The sequence below is a fragment of the Pleurodeles waltl genome, chromosome 8 (assembly GCF_031143425.1).
Source record: "Pleurodeles waltl isolate 20211129_DDA chromosome 8, aPleWal1.hap1.20221129, whole genome shotgun sequence".
NCBI classification, from domain to species: Eukaryota; Metazoa; Chordata; class Amphibia; order Caudata; family Salamandridae; genus Pleurodeles; species Pleurodeles waltl.
The window spans coordinates 78,020,733-78,037,574 of NC_090447.1; the positions used below are offsets into that span (position 1 = coordinate 78,020,733).

General features: G+C 47.7%; 1 protein-coding gene across 11 annotated transcripts in view; it reads left to right on the forward strand.

Moving 5' to 3' along the window:
• Window positions 1–16,842, forward strand: part of ARAP1 (ArfGAP with RhoGAP domain, ankyrin repeat and PH domain 1) — a 720,258-nt gene that overhangs the window by 83,872 nt on the left and 619,544 nt on the right. For 7 of the 11 annotated variants that reach the window (XM_069203771.1, XM_069203781.1, XM_069203779.1 and 4 more), the window contains exon 2: window positions 2,404–2,500. The exons of the other annotated variants lie outside the window; for them this stretch is intronic. The gene's annotated coding sequence lies outside the window, so the exon portion shown is untranslated. The remainder of the gene's footprint in view (window positions 1–2,403; window positions 2,501–16,842) is intronic. 11 annotated transcript variants of the gene reach the window in all.

Genomic DNA, 16,842 nt, shown 5'->3' on the forward strand with positions numbered 1-16,842 from the left:
AGCAAACATAACAGTTTATGATTTTGCAATTAGGAAAAGAGCAACAACTAATGCTTCATCAGACGGATAGCCAGAAGAAAATCCCTTCTCCTAAAAAAACATTGTTGTACAGCTAAAGTTTGCAAACCTAAACTATAATACCCTCAGGAAGGATGAGAGCAATAAATAGAATCCTGTAGTTTCTTACAAGACTGGTTCTTGGTCAGTACGCACCATCTTTACGCATGTCATGGAAGGTACACTGTCACAGTCTGCCTGGCTGTGGTTCGTACGTTTGTCCAAAGCTTGCCAGATATTTACACAACTGGGCCATATTTGCTGGCGAACTTTAAAAAAACAGGTACAGTGAGAGGTGCATTAACTAATACTCTGAACAACACCAAGCTGACATGGCTTTGTAAGGTTAGGTAAGTCTAAATTCCTCTCAGGTGATGCAAAATACTGAAACATACATTTGATATGTGGTGCACTTACTTGCATACAAGGTTCCTACAGTATTTCTTAATGTTACTTACAATAAAAACTAAATCAAAACTGTATTACCTAGGAACAATAATCTACAACACTACATGCATTTCCATGGTTTCTATTTTTACAGAAAGTTTGCACGTTGTTCTTTAAGGTGAGCAAACTTTTTAATAGTTCTTTTGTTGAATTCTGGAATCTGTTTTATTAGTTCATTTTCCATTGACAGCATGGCTAATGCATTTAGTTGACCTTGAGCCATTGTGTTTCTTAAAAAATGTTTTTATTCTCTTCAGTGTAGAAAAACCTCTTTCAGCTCCAGCTGTTGTCATTGGGCATTGTAATGACAATTCTCAATAACTTTAGAGTCTCAGAAAAAAAAAGATTTCTGTAAGTTAATTTGACAAACAAAAATGTATAAAGCGATGGCACTGCCTGTAGCCTGATGAAAGTCCTGTCTTCCACACAGGGTTGATAGTTCAGAGTGTAATTTGGACTTTGTTAGCATTGGATATGCTTTCACTGTTTCATTGAGAGCTGCACTAGGAAAACATTTAGCATTATTTTGAAACAGCTCACTGTGCAGTAGCGTTGCAGTAATGAAAAGCCTTGTAAATATAAAGCTCTCCCTGACATGCACCGCAATAATGTCACATACTTCTTTCCCTCCTGTATCAAGGTACTTATTTTCAGTTTGCGGTTGGTAAATTGAGAATCATGTGACAATTCAGAGTCCAAATTTTCAATGCACTCCTGTACCTTGTTGATGCCTATCATAAAGTCTAAAGTGGCCCTTTGTACAAATACAGTATGAATGTCTCACTTTTGCAACTGATTGTATAAAATATTGACATGAGGCATTATGCTGTGGAACATAAAAAGAAAAAGAAACTCCTTGTCTTCCAGAGTTCTGGTAAAGCCCTTTGCTTCACATACAGAAGTGGACTCAAATGTACTGTTTTGTGTAATAGATTTTGTGCGTTCTACTAGGTCGTCTCTGTATTTGTGAATTATATTGATAGCTCGAATGTTGAAGTTCCAGCGAATTGCAGACCCTTTCGGTATTCTTCTTGCCACTATCTGTTCAAGAACTTCAGTCCTTGTTGGAAAACGGGGGGGGAAGCAGCAATGCCACCCAACTCTTTAAAAAAAAATCTGACTAGATATTTTCAATGCAGCCTGTTCCATGATTAGATTTAGTTGGTGGGCGTAGCAGTGGACATAGTGTGCATTAGAGTATATATCTCAGATGATTTTTTTTTTTTTTTTAACCCCACCAGGGGCACCACGCATGACACTAGCACCATCATAGCTCTGAGCAATTAATTTCTCTTTCCCATACTGCTCTGGGAACATAAGGTTAAGTTCATTAAAAACAGCTGCTGAAGTTGTATCTCCAGATGAATCTTTCAGATACGAAAAGCAATAAAATCTATCTACTACCTTGAAATTGCCATCACTGTAGCGAAAAACAAGTACTAACTGCGTCTTGGTAGAGACATCAATTGAATAATCGGCCTGGATAGCCAGGTAATCAGTGCTTCTTAATTGCTATACAATAGTTTCTCTTCTTACCTCCAGCATACAGTTAAGCAACTCATTCTGGGTTGTCTTAGAAGTGCCTTTAAACACAGTTGCACTTTTCAAGTGTGCTTCCATTGCAGTGTCTCTATACTGGACACAAAATCAACCAGCCCTCTGAAGACACCTGGAGTGAATGAGTTTTCTGTTTTATCATGGCCTCGCATCGCCAGTTCAAAGGCTCCACAAAATTTCAGTCAATTTTGATAATATATAATGGTTCTTATCAACCTTCTCATTACGGTTGAATACTCCCATTAAGTAGAGTGCAATATTTGATTTTCCAACCAAAGATAACTTTAGTACATTGGTCAAGTGGGATTCACTGGGGTCATGTCTCTTTATTGTTTCTGCCAGATGATTTAGGTCAGTAACTCCTGTTCCAGTCCACCGAACTTCATCCCAGAAGACCAAGCAGAGGAAACAGAACAAGGCATTCTTAGAAGGACCCGCAGTAAGCCGCTCTATTTTATAAAACCATGTTCATGTAAACCTGCGTGTGTAACCTTTCCCCCCAGTCTTTTGCAGACTGCTCAATGTTTGTCGGGTTTATCCGGTCCTAGTGCTTTAACCCGAAGTTTATCTTTGTGTGTCATTTCCAAAAACGTTTTTGTGAATAAACTGCCAACTGTGTTATTTCTATCCAAAACAAATTCTTTTAGCAAAAATTTTGATTATCAAAGAGTGAGAAAAAAACATAACTTTCTAGCTTACTCCATTCAGTTTGCGTGCAGCTCTTTGAAGGCAGTTCATAGCTCACTGTGCTAGATTATGATTGTAACTTGTGCACTGCACAGTACCTAAAGGATCTCTGTAACAAAAGCAGTATCGCACTGAGCATTGCACATAAAATACTGTTCAGTGATCTGCCTAGGGCACGTTCTTTGCCGCAGGCAGATTAACCCTCTGCGCTACCATAGAGTCAAAACTGCCGCTAGACAAAACTCTTACCTCTCTCCAGCAAGTACATTAAACAAAAGAGTTATCTTGGCACTATTACTGCTGCCTGACAACTGTTAGATATACAAGGAACTCTGCAGTGCTTTTAAAACTGGTGTGCTGCTACAAAACCGTCCCCCACCCTTTCAGTCTCCCGGGCAACGCCTGATGCCCGATACGGCCAGTTCGGCTTTGAACCTAGACCAAAGAAAGCACATCAAGAGCTTGAGGATTTTGCAGTGCCTACTTCTATGATTTCGTGTCTTCTGGGCGGAGGGATGAAAGGTGATGTCACATTGCCATGGGATGATTGACTGCAGGGGAGGGGTAGTTACGGCTTCGGTGGAGGGGTGTAAGCATCACTTTAAATCACTCTTACACATTATACATGGACAATACCTCATACAAGTGTGTACATCAATGTACAGAATGTGTTACATCAGGCACTGATGGGTAAAAAGTGCAGGAGTCGCATGTCCTTCATATCTCACTGTGCTATATTAGAAGGATTACGATTTACGAACTGAAAGATCTCCATGTTAAAATCAGTAACCACTTACCTATCTACCTAAAATAAAAATCTGTTGTCTGCATGTTACATGATAAGCTTTGCAGGAGAAATGAATCCTCTATGCTACTTTGATCCAAACTGGGACTAGACAAAACACAGATCTCTCCAGAAAATATGTTAAGCTCCAGAGTGAGCTTACCATTATTATTATGAAACATGTGATGGTGCAATTACCAGCCAGGCCATGGTAGCGAATTACCGCAAATGGCTCAGCAATCTCTAAATGAGGGCATATCTGTTCATGAAAGATCTCACTTTCAGTCGGTGGCTGTGCAGTGGCACAAGCTGATTTTTAAATTTTTAGACATCCAATAGCAGTGCAGCATCAGAAATGTTCGTAGGAAATCGGCTTTGCTAACTATGGAAATGACATTTCCATTTCAAGATGAAAAACGCCAAATTAACAAACTCCACACCACAGGTGGACAATAACTGAGTCTAGTGCCCAGGTACTAGTTGACGTTTATAGACTATGAAAACACAATACCCAAAGAATTGCACATAACATGAATGTTTCACAATGGAACAATTTATATTAGATATATGGGCTAAAAAGGAAGGTAAATCAGGAAATTAATAAAATGTTTCTTTTGCATCTGTATCAGCCGAGATAGTTGGACAGGCAGCGGCGGGACTGAGTGCTACACTTCTCCAACATGTCAGCCAGGAGTTGTGGTATCATTACTGTACCCCACGACTGAGTTGACTGGCTCTGTGCTTCTGAACCCCATGCATCAGACCTGATGCCAGTGAAAATGGCATCTTGCGGGCCTCTTCGCCGTCACCAAGCGGCAGGGTTGGATTGGGAGGGCAGGAATTCAGGCACTGGAGCGATGGCAGGAATTTGGGCACTGGAGCGATGGGCCAGTAGCCTGAGGCCCAGCTGTGGGCCGGTATGTTTTTTTCTCCCCAGTGCCTCATCTGTAAACTCGACTACCAGAAACACCTCCTAGAAAGCAAAGCTGATGTAGCTTAGAAAGGTGTGTATTTAACACAGACTGGCTGCTGTGTTCTCATGCACAGAATGCAATGGGCCGGCCTGGTCGAGTTGCATGTGAGCCCTTTGCCTTCTCTAAATTGACCATTGGCTGGAAGCCTATACGTCCTCTATAAAGATGCCTGGAAACGCACTATAATAGGTGGAGGTGTGGAGGGGTTGAAAGGGAATACGTTGGAATAAAGCAACCCTGTGCGTCTGGTGGCCTTGGTGGTCTTCTATCGCTGACCATCAAAGTGCTGTTTGGCATGACACTGGCCTCTCAGGTTTCAAGCAGCCAACAGTGGTGCAATGGGTGAGGCCAGGGGCTTATGTGGGGGTGGGTACATTTAAAAACAGCAGTAGATCCCTACCAACTCCTATATTCATGGCGTTGCAAATATTGAACATGTATAAGGTCGATGTATATGTAATGAATTTCAGTGGAGATTATTTGCATTCTTATCCAGTAGGCTGGATAGCTCACCCAGTCAAACGCCCACCACTGACCCGTGCAGCGATCCGTAAACTGCAGATTGGAATCCCGAGAGGCCAAATAAACCATCCACCCTTTCGAAGGTCACAACATTGATACCACGTGTTAGCGAACAAGGTATAGATTTACGCAAAACAGAACGTATATATCTATTCAGCTGTTTAGGAAATGAACCGTAACTAGAATAAAGATGCGTTTCCTTGCTGGAGCAATGAAAATTCTAAAATGTCAAGCAGAGAAATCTAGCCCAGGAGGAAGCGGAGGGCAGTAAATAATGTATTTGAAACAGCATCCCTCAAACTTAGGGTGAAATGTGCCAGGAATGCAGCACTTCTTGAGATTACACTGGATGCATTTGGCAAAAAACGCGCAATGGGTCCCTTTTGCCAGAATAGCAGGGCTGATAATTATATTTTTGTCCTTTTGGGATGTCGAGACCTACTTCTTATCTCTAAGGACTGCAGTTTGGGCAGATAAAGCCAAGGCATCTACGAATAAGAAAGCTGGTAAACTGCTGCCTCCATTCTCAAATTACCAAAAAAAACATGGAGCAGGTGGCAGAACATGTGGGAAATAATGCAAAAGGCAATACAATAGGAACCGATTCTCTGTTTATGACAACAGAGTTTTAAACAGACCGAATCCTTGAAGTCTCCCAAAATAATCTCCATCCAGATTATATGATGCCTCTATTATGAACTGAAAGTTAAACCCTAGCATGTGCCACCAAAATGATCTTTTGGTCCCCTCCTGAACACTTGGATAACACGAATTCTTTTAACACAGGGCTCGGGACCTCAGAATTTCAAATTAGTGTAAAACAGCAATGAAAACATTAGAAAGTGAGTATTCATCATACCAACATCAAAACCAACAGTTAAAATGTAGCCTCCTAATCGGAGCGATCCCCGATGAAATAATGAAGAACCCCACGTCAGGTGCTCGGGCACCTTCGCTGGGTGGGACACAATATAACATCATTTACTTTAATTTGCTACCAGAGATGAATCGGATAAACCCACAAAATGCTTTCAGGCCGTGTGCTGAGGGGGTCCCCTGGAGCTCGCCCCACCCTACACCGCAGCGGCTGCAGGGGCCTTTGTTACGCCACTGCCCTTCATGCCTCTCTCTCATGGAGGAGTGATCTGCTTGAGAGATTTGAGAGTGGCGCCGGGCAGAAAGTAAGAAAAAACCCACAAAACAGCCAGAATAAGTTTTCATGTGGGTTCTTAATTCGTACACCACTGTATGTTTGAACATTTATTATTTTTCTGCAGTTTTTTATATAGCACGACCTTGACCCGAAGGCAGTGGAGCGCTTGACACGAGCACAGTTACATTAAACAAGGACATGTTCATTTCTAGTAGGCACAGGGAGATTAAGAGATTTGCCAAGAATAAAAGGTTTTTGAGCCAACGCCAAGACTCGAACCTGGTTCGCCAGCTCTAAAGTTGGCCACTCTGGCCCTTACGCCACATCACCTCAGGGGGAGTGATCCTTATTTAGTTTTTTTTACAATAAAAGATAGCTCGGTGGGTTAACTTAGGGGACAGTTGTTTACTATGAATAGATATACATGTTCACAGGTGTTCACACAATGAAAACAGCAGCTTATGCACGCGGCCCTTTGGGGATTGTGCCCAACAAGTTTTTAAGGTACACGTCTCAGGGAAGAGCATTTCATTGAAGAAGTCCTGCTAGCGCCTTACTGCAGAGACTGCACATTCCAGGCACTTCTTCATAAAGAGTAGATGTGGCTGGTATATACACAATCAGAACTACTCAGGTTTGGACTCTGTAGAAGAAAGCCGAATCCCGCATGACCCTCCCCCCCCCCCCCCAACCTCACCCACATCGCCCCAATACCACCCCGACCGGCTCTAGACCAGTGAAAATAAAATGACTCAGTCACTAGTAATAGGACCCATGTCATAAACTGGATAGCCTCTGGACGACTCACAAATACCTTATGTGATGTTAATGCCAACTGGCAGGTGTCTTTAGGGGAGTTTTATCCTGCCCCGGCTTGTTAGGCAAAACCTTCTGAACGCTGGGACTTGTAGTTTTGATTTTTCAATGGGCTAGGACTTTATAAATTACTTTGATAAACAAATTGCAGTAGGCTTAACAGTTCAGGGACGCATAATGTGCTCCTGCCACACGGGGCCAGGAATGACACTAATCTTACTGAGGTCAGAAGCACTGGCATTTGAATTCTCCAAGCCAGAACATAGTTCTGTGACGTGTAACACACTGAGTTTGGCAACGGGCACCTTAACATTGATATCTGGACCGGAACTGGTTGATAACAATTCTGTGCAGGATGTGCAGTGCCTTTGATCCATTAAACAGGCACTGCAGCTTGGCATCTGCACACGTGAGCCTCAGAGTGAGCTGCAAGCATGTGGGTTTCACACATCTGATCAAGGACAGTTCATTATGATCACATTGAGGTGGCCCTTCAAGCCGCAGTAGGCACACCGACCCTATCTGTCTAAGACTGACAACCCCTGCAAGAAGGGAACATGTGTTCCTGCAGCAGGTGCCCAGACTCATTGAGCCGCGTACCCTCGGTCAGACCCAGAGGCCTGGCTCTCTTCATTAGGCACACTGGTCCGCAGAGCAGTGGCGTTAAGAGAGGCCCCCCTGCAAACAACATGGAGGGGGCCACCTTCTGGACTCCCTCGGGCCAGGAGCTTGGGCCCCTCTGCATTGCCGGGGCTGCGGGGGCCTTTGTTATTATGCCACTGAGTAGACCGTGAAACGGACCTAACATAAAAGTTACAACAAACCAATTAACCAAACCAACTGGGCATGGGCCTGGCAGCTGTAATCTTTTACCTTTCAAGTGTGCCCAGCGACTCCTTAACACATGATGTCGAGTCACACCACTGTGACCACACAAACCTGCAGTGCTGTGCGCAAGGGAAACACACTAGCTGAGCTCTCAGCTCACTACCTAGCTAGCTGTCAGCATGGCATGTTGCCATGATTCGTCCGAACGGAGTCTGGACAGGAACAAAAATGGCATCCAGCTCCAAATACCGCTTGGGAAGCAGTCTGCGCAGACTCAATTTGCCTTCCTGTCTGGAGCCTGTCTACCCCACCCTGTGACGACCTGGGAAAGGGTGGGGTGACAATAAAAACATTTCTAGCTAACACGCCAAGAATTTTCAATTCTATTAAGGACACGGAGGCGAGGATTATGCTTCTCTTTCTTTACTGAATTCTCTACAGCAGCCAATAATCTTTAAGAAAAACAAAGACTACATATCCCACCAGCACTAGTAGTCCTAGTATGCCCAATCCCAGGCCTGCATTCTCTGTAAATGTCACTGACACTAAAGTTCTTCCTCTTTCTTTGCACCAACTTGAAACTTGACCTCCACACACTGGATCTGGCAACTTCTCAACGGAGAACTCAACTGCCAACAGCGTCCGAACTGCGATGAACATCACGTTCTACAATAGCAGCGGTTGTTCAAACGTTCTTATTAATGGAACCTATGAATGAAAGAAATGGCTAATAATAATAACTAATAACATTGTTTCTGCCCGCCGGCCCACAGGAAGGCCTGGCCGGGACATTGACGGCAGCTCCATATGGAGCAGCCGCCAATGCCTCTGTGCGGCGGGTGCAGCTGCACCCGTTGCGCAGATCACCTGCGTGATGGGGCTCTGCACCGGGGCCCCTGCACTGCCCATGCCAAATGCATGGCCAGTGCAGGGGCCCCCGGGGTGCCCCGGTGCACCCCATCTGCCAGCCTTTCCCTGGCGGGAAAACCCGCCAGGGAAAGGCTGGTGGCTGAGGAAACATTATCCGAGGGGCAGCACTTCTGCCCTGTCGGATAATGTTTCTGACTGCCGCCAGACTGCCTGATGGAGGCAGCCTGGCAGTGAGTGAGGGCTGCCGATGGCGGCCCTCATGGGGTACATTATGTGGCGGTGTGACCCGCCATGCCGGCTGGCGGTTTTACCCGCCACCGCCGGCATGGCGCTGTGTTCATAATGACCGCTGTAGTGTCTTTCGAAACTCCCGGCATCTAAATCCTTTGCGCAATCTTTCTTGGACATTGTGTGCAACTTCAACACATGGAACCCACTCAGTAGATCTGGGATGAATAATGTTTTTGGGTAAAAAAAAAACTAATTCTTTTGCGCTACAACCTCCTTTACGGTGTGATGGGCTTTGTGCTTATGTTTGCCCAATTGTTTGGGTTCTGCTAGAGCGTGATCGGACTCTGAAGAAGGCGAAATAAATGAATGGGACTCCCCTGTGATAGGTACAGACAGAATTGGAAAAGATTAATCATCCATCGTGGGCCCATGCCCATATTCATGGTCCTGCAGGACCGCAGTTGCCATTTGGGAAAACAGCTCAGCAGAGGAATAAGATCTCAATGGAACTCTTGGGCCCCTTTCATCAGTTTGAAGACCTCTATTCAGTGACTCAGAGGACGGACGTCCTGTTAACTCTCTCTGACCATATCTTACTAAAGGCTGTGTAAAAGGTTTTAAGGCCTTAATCAGGGCCTGATTTACTGAGTCCTGTACAATGATGGCCAGGGGCCTGTACCAATCTGTCCTCCATCTGATGTTCGAAGGGCACCTCTGCCTCTTCCTGACATTAGTCATCCTCTTCAGAGAAATGCGCCATATTGTCAGAGAGAAGAAGGAGTTCAACAAGGAGGGGGGAACAACCCCAGCAGGCAGAAAATGGAGAAAAACTCCTATTTAGTCACAGAGACACAGGGCCTCATTATGACCCTGGCGGTAGAGAACCGCCAGGGCCAACGGGGGCGGGAGCACCGCCGACAGGCCGGCGGTGCTCCCTTGGGCATTCTGACCGCGGCGCTTTGGCCGCGGTCAGAAAGGGAAAACCGGCGGTCTCCCGCCGGTTTTCCACTGCCCCTAAGAATCCTCCAAGGCGGCGCAGCTCGCTGCGCCGCCGAGGGGATTCTGACAATCCTTACCGCCATCCTGTTCCTGGCGGCTCGCCCGCCAGGAACAGGATGGCGGTAAGGATTGTCGTGGGGCCCCTGGGGGCCCCTGCAGTGCCCATGCCAATGGCATGGGCACTGCAGGGGCCCCCGTAAGAGGGCCCCGCTAGTATTTCACTGTCTGCATAGCAGACAGTGAAATACGCGACGGGTGCAGTAGCACCCGTCGCACCTTCCCACTCCGCCGGCTCGATTACGAGCCGGCATCCTCGTGGGAAGGGAGTTTTTCCCTGGGCTGGCGGGCGGTCTTTTGGAGACTGCCCGCCAGCCCAGGGAAAAACTCATAATACCCTCCGCGGTCTTCTGACCGCGGAGCGGTATTATGGAGGGCGGCATCCTGGCGGGCGGCCTCCGCCGCCCGCCAGGGTCGTAATGAGGCCCACAGTCTCTCCAGGCATCAAATGTGGAGGGAGCACCTGCTTCAGATCCCATACGGCAAAGCCCTAAACCATTTTTGGGCCCCGCTGGGTGTTCTGGGGGCACACCTGGCAAGTATCAGTCTCACGCTGCACGAATGCCGCTCTCCGATACTGAAAATCGGAAATCACTGTTCGTGATCGATGAAATTGAAAGAGGACAGAGTCCTCTGTGCAGCGCTCTTCAGACCGCCTTTGGCGGTCCGGCATACATAAAATGGTACAATCGCAAATACAATGCGTTCCCCAGTGATCGGAGTGTAAAGAGAACACGCTCCGATGCTGAGGGGGATGTGAAGGAAAAACCAATGTCACCAGACCCACGACGGGGAATAAATCAAGCACGAAGCGTGCGTGCAGATAATGTAACTAAAGGGAACACCCCTTTGAAAGAGCGCCACTCAGCCCCGCTCCCGCTGCACAGGCCATAGTGAAAAAACACACTGAAAATAGCTAACTCACAATATGCAGTTATGAGTACGTATCTTTGGCTGTGCAGCAGCAAACAAAGAGGAAGGACTTCAGTGTCAGTGACATTTATAGAGAGTGCAGGCCTGGGGTTGGGCATGCTAGGACTACTAGTGCCGACGGGATGTGCAGTCTTTGTTTTTCTTCAAGTTTATTGGCTGCTGTAGAAAATTCAGTAAAGAAAGAGAAGCATAATCCGAAGCCTCCGGTCCTGACATAGCATGCTCTCCACTCCGTGATTGACATGGAGGGTTAGCGCTACAGGGCTTTAATCTGAAACGCCCTGGGCTAACTTAACCTCCATGTCATCAGGGGTTAGAGACTGTGCCTTGCTGCGCAGTCTTTGCCGAGCTGATGACATCACAGCTCTCAGGGCTGTGAGATTGTCAGCCCGGCAGCAAAAGCCCAGGGGAGCATCGCAAGAGCACGGCGACTGTGACAGCACCGTGAGTCATGTGAGGTGACATGTCTGCAATCATCAAAGTCTGTTATCCATCAGCAAGTTGCAGCAACAACAGCGGGTGATGGTGAATGGGGCAGACTTGCCCCAGTTCTAGAAACAAATTAAGTGTGTATTATTTTAATTAACCAGATGCAAAGGGGGAGGAGCCCTGACGCCCTTCCACAGAAACCGCCCCTGGTTCTAGTGGTCTTTGCATGCGTTAGCGCCGTAAGTGCTAAGTGTCCTTAGCCTAATAAGGATTTTGTCTCACGCTAAGTGATCATTTGTTGTTTGGTCACCCTGCTTCTACTAAAAATATGGCCATTAGTTGCAGTTTGGCACCATTTTGAGGGCAATTATCGAAGCTAGTTGGGACTTGGCGTACAGTGGCCTGAATATTGCACCAGCCCTGGCTCGCTCTGTGCAGATGACCTTATAGGCAGAGTCTGCCCTCCCTAAGTGAAAACCTCCACATGCATTAGATTTGGCAGATGTGTGTGGCCACAAAGCCTTCTTCAAAACCCACACACACACACTCTGGAGTCCCATGTGAGCACCTTCAACTGGCCTTCCAGAGATGCTTATATGGCTGTGCAGTGACCCACATGCCTAGTTGTTGGCTTTGTTGTTTTCCTTCACATGTGCAGCATTGGGCTAGTACGATGGAAGCTTCCACTGATGTGTGTTGTTTTGTGTGTGTGCTTGTGTGTGAGGGGAACAAGCACTGCTGCTGCGTGTGCTGCCGTGGAAAAAAAATTGCTTTCTGCAATGCATATTTGAGTCAAATACTTTAATGTGTGCTGATTTTGTGCACTTTTGACATGTAGTATAATACCTGATGCATTGCAATGCAAACCTTACCAGAGGCAGAGTGATACAACAGTGCCAGTATCGTTGAGATGAGAGAGAAAAACTCCTCTTTGCAGGTGAAAGCAAAGCCCACTCTATGTATAGTTTAAAGAATTGGTAACAATAGGTCGTACATTCAGATGCGCCATCAAACCGGACCTTAAGGGCTAGTGAATGGTCCCCGAGTGGAATGTATAGATTAGTACAAGTGGGTGATTCCACCACATCCAATCACCAGTCTCCTCTGCCTTCCTGACAGAGGTTGGTGCTGCATATTTAACTCTGGGTGATGACTTCAGCCTTTAACGGAAAGCATAAATACAATAAGGATTTTGGGCATTCTGCTGTAATCAGAAAAAGTGCACAGAAAACATTGCTGCTAATATTTTGTGATGCACAGTGAGTAAGTTAAGAGTAACTTCACTTATAGTGTTCACTATTGATGCCTGTGGCAATAGTTTGATTTTAATGATATCACAGGGATGCCACCTCAGCAGAAACTTATCCCATAAAAATTGCTGTGGGTCCAGTCCTCAAAACCCTTGGCTCAAAAGTGGAAATTTACTTTAGGTTTGTGGCTGTGTTTGTGCACATGTCTAACTTTGATAGCTATCACAAAAACTCCATATGCAGTCCTTTAAAGCTGAGGCTATTGCAGAGTGCCTGGAATGCCTGTATGGGCAACCCGCTGCGCATACTGAAATGTATATGTGTGCATTTCTGTGTGAGGAGATGACATGCTACAAGGCATTTCAACCTGCTGTTTTTTAGGTTGAGCGTAAGCATTCAACCTCTTGTTTACTTTTAGTATATTTCTTATGGCTTAAAGTGATTTCATTTGTTGATTTCAGTGTCCTTTAAAAATTCTTGCTCGTTAGTGGTCAGTTCTGCCTTATTCTCCCTCCTTTTTCTGTTTCAGAGCAGTGACCAACTACTGTATCATTCCACTTTGGTTTATTTATCTGTTGCGGTGATGGACTATTTTTGTTATTTGTTTTGGTGCTCCCCTTTCACTGTGGGTGTTTTAGGCTGGGAGCTGCCTCCGTTTTATTTCAGCATTCCGTTCCGCCCATCTCCTCCCATGTCACTGACATTTGTTTTGGCTTTATTCCAGCACTGTCCTCCTTTACGCTGGCTCCTAAAATAAGCTTATTTTTACAAAAGAAGCTCCTGGTCCTCTAGCTCACTGCTCATGAAAGCCACAATATGGCCTTTCTGGTAGAACGTAGCTAAACCTAGAAGCAATGATGTGAAACTTGCTTAGCCTCCCATTGCATCTCGAGTCTCTCTCTCCCGGGACCCTCCTCGCCAGCACTCACCATATGGCACACAGGGTATTGCTTATCTCTTTCATTGGTGCCATAAATCTTCTCAGGTTGCTCTGCTATTGTTAACTTAATTGGCGCTTTGTTGAAATGGGAGGCACAAATGCTTGCAGGATTTAACACCACTCTAGATCCTGTGATTGAGCAATAAAAATTATCCTTTGTAGGCCATCTGAAGCAAGAGAACTTTAGGGCATGCATGACCACTATGGCAGGCTGGATGCAGGATAATTACCTGAAACTTAACTCTGTCAAGAGAAAGGTCCTGGTGATTGAGGGATCTTCGGCAGGCAGGCCCGTTGGCCCAGTGAGTGCTGGCCATCAGGGATGGGAACACGCGCCACTCGTGTGGAGAGTGTACAAACCTTCCATTCTCTTCCCTGACTTGTTTCCAGCTGAAAGGCTTAGGAAATAACCTTCCCCTTGTGCCTCCAGAATTCTGCATTATGGTTGTATGTGCCACAGTTGGCTCACCATGGGGTTACGTTACTACAATTTGCAGTATTAAAGTCCATTTCACACAAAACCTGGCTACTAGAATCCTCTTAGGACTTTAATCAATCAATCAGTACATTTGTAGAGCGCGCTACTCACCCGCGAGGGTCTCAAGGCGGTGGTGGGGGGGGGGATCGTGGGTAGAGCTGCTACTGCTCGAACAGCCAGGTCATGAGGTGTCTCCTGAAGGTCAGTAGGTCCTTGGTCTGCCGTAAGTGGATGTGGAGGGTGTTCCAGGTCTTGGCTGCAAGGTAGGAGAATGATCTGCCGCTGGTTGTTGTCCTGTGGATGCGAGTGACGGTGGCAAGGGCGAGGTTGGCGGAGTGGAGCTGTCAGTTCAGGGTGTAGAAGGGGAGACGTTCATTGAGGTATGCTGGTCCAGCGTTGCGGAGTGCTTTGTGGGCATGGGTGAGGAGCATGAAGGTGATCCTCTTGTTGACAGGGAGCCCGTGTAGGTCTCTCAGGTGGGCTGTGATGTGGCTGCGGTGGGGGATGTCGAGGATGAGGCGTGCGGAGGCGTTCTGTATGTGTTGCAGTCTTTTCTGGAGATTGGCCGTGGTTCCCGTGTAGAGAGCGTTGACGTAGTCCAGTCTGCTGCTGACGAGGGCCTGGGTGACCGTCCTTCTGGTTTCGGTGGGGATCCACCTGTAGATCTTGCGGAGGGTGTTGAAGCAGGAGGATGAGATGGCGTTGACTTGTTGGGTCATGGAGAGCGATGAGTCTAGGATGTTGTGTAAGGCGGAGGGGATGGGGCCCAGGATGAGGACCTCTGTCTTGTCCAAGTTCAGTTTTAGGCGACTGTTCTCCATCCAGTTGGTGACGGCCTTCATTCTTTCGTGAAGGTTGATTTTGGCGGTGGCGGGGTCCTTGGTGAGGGAGAGGATCAGCTGGGTGTCGTTGGCGTATGAGACAATGTTGAGGTTGTGAGATCGGACGATGTTGGCGAGCGGTGCCATGTAGATGTTGAAGAGAGTCGGGCTGAGGGAAGATCCTTGGGGTACGCCGCAGATGGTCTTGGTGGCTTCAGATCGGAAAGGAGGGAGGCGGACTCTCTGGGTTCTGCCGGTGAGGAAGGTGGTGATCCAGTCCAGGGCTTTGTCGCAGATCCCTGCGTCGTGGAGGCGTGTGCGTAGGGTGTGGTGGCAGATGGTATCAAAGGCGGCCGAGAGGTCCAGGAGAATGAGGGCCGCGGTTTCGCCTTTGTCCAGCAGGGTCCTGATGTCGTCGGTGGCGGTGATGAGGGCGGTCTCGGTGCTGTGGTTGCTCCGAAAACCGGATTGGGACCGGTCCAAAGTGTTGTTTTCCTCAAGGAGGTGGGTCAGTTGCCTGTTGACGATCTTCTTGATAACCTTCGCCAGGAACGGGAGCAGGGAGATGGGTCGGTAGTTTTTGAGGTCCTTTGGGTCCGCCTTGGGTTTCTTGAGTAAGGTGTTGATCTTGGCGTGCTTCCAGCTTTCCGGGAAGGTGGCGGTCTCAAAGGAGCTGTTGATGATCATCCGGAGTTGAGGGGCGATGATGGAGCTCGCTTTTTTGAAAATGTGGTGCGGGCAGGGGTCGGATGGTGAGCCGGAGTGAATGGTGTTTATGACTTTGGTGGTGTCATCGTCGCTGATGTGGGTCCAGGAGAGCAGGAGGTTGGTGTGGCTGGGGGGCGGTGAGTCTGAGGTGTTGGCGACTGCTGGTGGGGTCTTGGTGTTGAAGCTGTCGTGGATGTCTGCGATCTTGCGGTGAAAGAAGGTGGCAAGCGAGTCGCAGAGGTCTTGCGAAGGTGGGATGTCGTTGGTGCTGGAGCTGGGGTTGGAGAGTTCCTTCACGATGTTGAAAAGCTCAATGCTGTTGTGCACGTTGTTGTCGATGCGTTCCTTGAAGGAGGATCTCTTGGCGGTCCGGATGAGCTGGTAGTGCTTGCGGATGGCGTTCTTGAGGGCCGTGTGGATGGTCGGTGTCTGTTTTTGGCGCCACTTTTTCTCTAGTTTTCGGCAAGTCTGTTTGGAGGTCCTGAGGTCGGTGGTGAACCAGGTGGCCTTTCTGACGGTGTGGTTGTAGGAGGGTTTCTTGATCGGGCGAGAGCGTTGGCACAGTCGTCGATCCTTTGTCTGAGGTTGCGGGCAGCTGTGTCGGTTTCGGTGGTGTCGGCTGGTGGGGCTCGGGCAAGGGCGGAGATCAGCTGGTCATTGCGGGTGGTGGTGCGTGGTGGGTTTCTCGAAGGTGAAGTGGATGCAGCGGTGGTCGGTCCAGTGAAGTTCAGTGGTGTGGCTGAAGTTGACGTGGCTGCTGGCAGAGAAGATGGAGTCGAGTGTGTGTCCGGCGGAGTGGGTGGGTGACGTGATGAGCTGTTTGAGTCCGAGGTATTCGAGCAGGGCGGGGGAGTTGCTGTCATTGGTGTTCTCTAGGTGGAAGTTCAGGTCTCCGAGGAGGATGTAGTCTGTAGAGGCAAGGGCTTGAGTGCTGACGACGTCGGCGATGGAATCACTGAACTGTAGTCTAGGTCCGGGGGTCTGTAGATGAGGGTCCCTCTGAGGGTAGTCTTGGGATCGATGTGGATTTGGAAGTGAATGTGTTCGGCAGTGTGAGGGTGTCTTCGGTGTTGGTCGAGATTCTGATGGTGTACCTGTGGACGATGGCGATCCCCCCTCCCGGTCTGTTGGTGCGATCTCTGCGGGTGATCTTGTAGCCATCAGGGGTGGCTATGACGATGTCTGGTGCTGAGGAAGGGTTCATCCAGGTCTCCATCAGGAAGGCGATGTCCGGGGAGGATGAGTCAAGAAGGTCCCAGAGTTCGATGGCGTGTTTGTGGACTGAGCGGGTGTTGAGAAGG